Genomic DNA, 6,517 nt, shown 5'->3' on the forward strand with positions numbered 1-6,517 from the left:
CCACGCAGCCGCTCACTCACTCCTCCACCTTCTTTCCCCCCTGCTCCCGGAGGGATGGGGAGGAGAATCAAAAGAATGTAACTCCCACGAGTTGAGATAAGAGCAGTCCAGTAACTAAGGTATAATACAAACCACTACTGCTACCAATAATAATGATAAGGGAAATACCAAGGGGAGAGGACGCAACCGCTCACCACCTGCCAACCAATACCCAGCCCGACCCGAGCAGCGATCTGGGCCTTTCAGGTGACTCCTCCCAGTTTATATACTGGGCATGATGTGCTGTGGTATGGAATAGCCCTTTGGCCAGTTTGGGTCAGGTGTCCTGCCTCTGCTTCCTCCCGGCTTTCCCTCCTCCCTGGCAGAGCATGAGACTGAGAAAGTCCTTGGTCAGAGTAAACATCACTGAGCAACAACTAAAAACATCGGTGTTATCAACATTGTTCCCAGACTGAAAGTCAAAACCACAGCACTGCACCAGCTACTAAGAAGGAGAAAAAATGTCTGCTGTAGCTGAACCCAGGACAGGCCTGCATGATTTGAAGATATATGTAGTGTATCTGTGTACCCTTTTTCTGCTCTTTACCAGCCTAAGTTCTTAGTAAGTTCTAAGGTCTGTGGATAGTCTCAATTGGTTTAGATTCTTTTCAGTGAATTAAAGAAAAAATAGGCTGAAGCACTTCAGCCTTCTCAGTGTCATTGTCAGTTGTGCTTCTCTGTCCCTCCCACAAAGCAGGAAACACATTCTTTGTCTTTTTTCTTTCTAGTAAGAATATAGAACACATGACCTTTTTTCTTTTCCAGCAGGATCTCATTTGCTGTCCTTGCCTGTTTTTCCCACCAAAAAAAAATCCCCAAACCCCAAAGTCAAATATTATTAAATATATGTCTTAACTTCCCCAGTGGGGAAATCTCCTAAATTTTAAACCAATATCATGATTAGCCAAGCCAATGTTATTTTTCTTACACATTTCACATATTCTTGTTTCCTTTATTTTGGTTAAGTATTTGCTAAACTTCCTGAACATCTTTTTCCTTTAAATGTCTGGTTTAGAGGGGCACACCAGCTAGTGCTTTAAATTTACTTGTTCCTTGGGACCCCTTCTCTAGAGGCAGAAATAATCTGCTGCACCAACTCTGTACTGTATTAAGTTTTATCTTGGTACAGCTTGAGCCCACCTCCATTCTTTCCTCCCTCAGCCTTCCTTTGATGCAGACGGCAGTGGTCCAAGATGGAGATTTTGTGGCAGTCCTGCTCTTTGCGCCAAACCTTGGTACTAAGGGAAATACTACTGGCTTATCTATGCTATCAAATGACAACGCATGGCTATTGAGATGGGAAACACCTTCACTTAAATTTCACAGGATATTGAAACCAGTCTTAGCAAAGAGGCGAGTTAGAGGCAGAAATCAATATTGGACAGTGCTGAAGTGCCTCTGTTCAGCTGCTGTTTTAAGTGGCTTGTACAGACCTTTCAAATCATGTTGCCAACAAATGGAGGAAATACAGCTTTTAAAAAGTCAGAGAATTATTAATAGTGTGTTTGACCTCCAGCTCTGCACAGTCTACAAAAAGAGCATCATTTGTCATATGCTGCTGCCTTATGCCCAATTCTGCAGCCCCTGTTAGGAAGCAGTTGTGCATAAGAGAAGCGCATTGCAGAGAGTGAGGGTCAAAGCTTTTGATTCCTGATGGACTGTGGGAGGGAAGGAGAGAGGCAGCGGCTCGCGGTCAACCCCTGAACAAAAAGGGAGGGGTGCAGAAACCATTCACCTCATACATCGTTCACACAGTAATGGTATTTCTTGCCTGATGTGTGAGAGAAGAACATTGACTGTGCTGAGGTTACACTTTCAGCTCTTCAGCAGGGATAGGCAAGCATGGAGAGATGCAAATGTCAGATGTCTTCCTGAAAAAATGAACGCTGCAGCCACCATGCTGGTGTCTGAGGAGTGATCTGAGGCCCAGCACCTCTGACTGGGCCCCTCAGCAGGCTGGTCTGTCACACAGCATTTGCAGCACAAAGCAGCAGCCTGAACCTTTATTAATTTTAACCACTGCCTGAGTAACGTAAAGTGACAATCCATCTTACTGGTGTTATTAAGTCAGTTTTGGACAATGCCTTATCATCTGCACAAAAAAGAAGAGGAGATATAATGCAGACAGCAAGTTTCTAGGTAAAATTTGTCTGTCTGAGAAGGGGAGAAAAATGCCACATACTGGGCTGAACAAATCCTTGCATTGATTTTTTGAGCCAGAGTCCTTCTAGGAGCACCACAAATGCATCTCTATTTAGTGCTTGTGTTCAAAGAGCTGTCAGTCTTTCTCTATCCAGACAACTTTCATTTATGTTCACATCTGGGGTGGTTCAGGGTCATACATTATTTCTGCTTGTGCTGTTCTTGCTTTACACTTTGATGCCAGCTCCACAGTCCTTCATAAGCCTCACATATGCACGCACACACACATACAGAACCAATTGAGCACCACTGCCTTGGTGGCAGCAGGCAGTGTCCGGATGACACAGGGCACCACTGCAGCTCCAGGAGTGCACGCGTAAGCCTGCATGATGGAATATATTTCTGTTCTCCTGGAGAGTCTTAAATATCCTTTCAAATATCCACAGACATCTCATTTATGCATTTTCTTCTATCCTTGTCTATCAATGAACATGCCTGTGTTGTGCACTGTGTGGACAAGAACTACTTCCTCCTCTTTGGCTGTCCTTCCTATTATCGTTCTGGATCCAGTGCATAGGAATAAAAATGCATTTTATATGTCCCCTCCAATTCAGATGGGATTTAAGACTACCTTTCAGTTGGGTGGGTGAGGTAGCCTGAGAGAAAATGAGGCCCATATTAAGTTAGTGCTCCTGCACAGAGCAAGATGAAAGGAAAGGAGTTGTGACTCGGAGAGAGAAACAGCTCCTGGAGATGCTTTGCAGCACAGCAGTAATAGTTCAAGGCTGTGGCTCAAAATCAGAGTCTTAAGCAGAAGCAGAAAAGGTTTTGGTGGCTTTTGTTTTTGCATGGGTGAAGGCTAGAATCCAGGACATAGAGGGGTGACAAAGAAAGTATGTACAGTATTTAAGAATCTTTCACTGGAAATGCCCCACATCCCAATTCAAAATGCTAGGATGCATAACAACAAGCTTACATAAATAAGTGTAGTCATTTATTTACATGCAGGATGAACCAATGCATTGCAAGTAAGGAGTTCTGTATCCAAACACCACAGGATGTGAATCTGTCACAGCTCCCAGGGAGAGAGCATCTGTCTTTACCTGGAGCTGAAGCCTTGCTCCTGTGATCCCCAACCTAATTGCTATGTTCATCCAAGATGTTTACTGTCATTTTTATGGGACAATGTTTGGATTAGCTCCTGTTTCAATGAAGGTATTTTAAGCATTCACAGTTGCCTGTGCATCTTACTATTTTATCTTGGTGAACAGAAGGGTTAAAAGTAAGAAAAATATTTTTCATTCTTCTTTTGTCAGAGAAAGTATGAGGAACTAAAAAGAAAATGGGAGGGGGGTGAAGGTATTGTTAGCAAGCAGGTGAGAATATTGATTTAATAACGTAAATAGCTACAGTCAATAATTATTGGGAAAATAGATTTCACGTTTCATACTGGATTGCATTTTGACAGATTGATTGATGCTGTTGTAATACAATAAAAAATGTAAATCCAAAAAAAAGAAAACTGAAGGCAGGCCCTTACAGAGCAAGACAAAAGCAATGACTTAGGGATGTTCTGGTGGTGGTCAACTGGTGTGGAGACACAATGTATCTGTTGACTAAAATCTCAGATCAGTCATTCTGTATCCTAGTAAACCAATTTATCGTTAACAATAAAAAATCCTGAGTTTGAAAACAAAATATGTCCTCTAGTTACGTTCAGTGTGTTCAAAAGACCCGATCTCTTTCTGTTTGAAAGGAGGGGACAGCCAGTTCCCGGGCTACACTGTGTAAGACCAGTTATGTTTCTAGCAACAGTAACAGCAAAGACTTCCTTGAATTTAATTTCTTTGGACAGACCTTAAATTCTCCCTCACATCGTTCTGTCATCTTTCAGAATATAAGTTGATTTTGCAGTTAATTTGAGGACACTCTACATTCTCCAAGTTTCCCTAAAGGCACAAATCACCCCAAAGCCTTAAGCAGTGACTTCATGAACTGCTGAACAAACCCAGCATTTTTCAGATGTACCAAAGGGGGATCTTATTTCTACTCTATTTTTTTCACCCTTCTTCACTTTCTCCCCACTTCTCCCAGCCTTGTAGTCCCCCACTGCCTTGTGTACCAGCCCTTCATAAGCCAGTGCCAAGCCTAGCAGACTATTTAATGATTATTACTATAACTTTTCTCTCTCATTTCCATTTTCCTATGTCCCACTTGCTTTACTTTACAATCTTTTTCCCTCCTCTTGGCATGTTTCAGAACTAGTTATAGGCTCATGAGCACCTTGGGAAGAAACTAAGATGCTTCTGGGAATTTGCTCCCTGGGTCATACCTGTGGCTGGGGCCTTGCTTGAGCTATGTGAGCTTTTGAGCCAGCTGGACACACTCTGGCCATAAGTGCAGAGCTGCCATAGTGTGGCACAGTACCCAAGCACACACTGTGCCTCTCAGCATATTAACACAAAGATGTCTTTTGTGGTGTGGAAGTGCCTCATGCAGACTTCATCATGGTTTGGGTAGAGGCAGCTGGAGCTGAATGTGGCTGCCTTTGTAGCCAGACATCCTTAACCATGGTGGTGATTGTCCTCAATGCTCTGCCAGCTCTGCCTATATCCTCACTCCTCCTTCAGCATCTTCTCTCATTAGTTGTATATCTCTTGTATTACTCACAGTCTCTTGGCTGTCATGAACTGCATGCAAATGCTGGGCTTATTGTTCAAGATAATGCATTTCTGCTATCTTGATGAAATATGTGTATTCCATTTGTTTTATTAGCTAATTAAACTAATCTCTAGAAAACCTTCAGAATGTCTTCTGTTCTTCTGCAGTGAAGCTAATTTATCTCTTTGGTGCTGGCAGTAGGAAAATGGTCTATATGCCCTGCAGAAAAAGTTTGTTTTTCGTATGTTTTTGTCCACAGTGTTTCAAAATAATAATTTAAAAGACAGATTCACATATTCAGGAACTTTTGGCTGAATGATCTGCAGCAAAAGAAACATATGGGGAACACAGGCATTGCCTTATCTCATCTCTCAAGCTGACAGATAAATAATTTGCCAAACCAGTGATTGCTTAGAAGTTAAGTAATAATTTTCTTGCTCAGAAGCATGTCCTGATGACTATTCATTTCCTTTGGGTTGATCACAGGATGGCACTCAGTGTGTCAGTCCGCTTTCAGAGTTTAATAAAACTGCTGATGGAGAAGGCAGCATTTCATAGAAGCACAGTGGAGGCTGGTGGACACCTCTGGAGCTTGTCTGGTCCTGTCCCTGCTCAAGGTTGATCAGAGAGCAGATTGTCCACAGCTTGTATAGTTGAGTTCTGAATATCCATAGGTGGAGACTCCACAGCCTCTCTGTGTGGTGTGTTCCAGTGTTTGACCACCTGCACGGTAAAGAAGGTCTTTCTGATCATTAAACAGAATTTCCCAGTTTGTGCCCTGCCAGCGGGCACCACTGAGAAGACTTTGTCTTCGTCTTCTTCATGCCCCTCTTCAGGTATTAACACACAGAGGTAAGATCCCCCTGAGCCTTCTCTTCTTCATGCTGGCAGTTGATTATGATAAAGCCAGAGCATCACACTTTAAAGTCATCATGCACCCAGGAGCACAGAGCTTCCAGCAATTACAGCTTGTAGCAGCTTCTGTCTGAGTCTAGAGATCTGCCCCTAGACAGATGAAAAGGGAAACACTGTTTCAAGACAGATGTTGCCTAACGCAAAAAAGTATTTTAACTCAACACAAGCAAGCACTACCAAGTGTTCAAGAAGGTGTTTCAGGTTTTAGCCTCCCTCCAGCAAACCAAAAACATTTTGCTTAGCTTATGTTTTGAAATTAAAATACATGAAATGAGATGCTGAAGTCTTTAGCACAAGCATGTTAAAATGAAATGTTATCCTCTGAATTCTCCCTCATCTTTAGTTCATCTAAAACTAGTCGTGAACTGCAGTCTTTGACAATTCCACTTCTCATCACAACACTATTAATCATCCCCATCTCAGCTGTACATCTATCTGGTGCATTTTGATCTCCTCATTTTTGTGGGTGTTTGATTCATGAAGACCAGAAATAAAATGCAGACACTGGGCATTTTAACATTTTTTCTTCAGCTCAAGAAAGCACCTTCTAAACCATTAACAGAGTCAGATATGTGAGGCATATATCAGTCTATGCTTCCCATCAGCAAAGGCATTTCATTATTTTGCCTCTTGCTTAGCTCATAAATGATGTCATGCACTTTCTTACTTACTTTTTACAGTGCAGGAGGTGACTGCATGATAAAATCTCTCTCTCCTCTGAAGATTTAAGTGTCGTGGCTTTTATTTTTTGCTCTTCCCC

The sequence above is a fragment of the Nestor notabilis genome, unplaced genomic scaffold (assembly GCF_000696875.1).
Source record: "Nestor notabilis isolate BGI_N333 unplaced genomic scaffold, ASM69687v1 scaffold5803, whole genome shotgun sequence".
NCBI classification, from domain to species: domain Eukaryota; kingdom Metazoa; phylum Chordata; class Aves; order Psittaciformes; family Psittacidae; genus Nestor; species Nestor notabilis.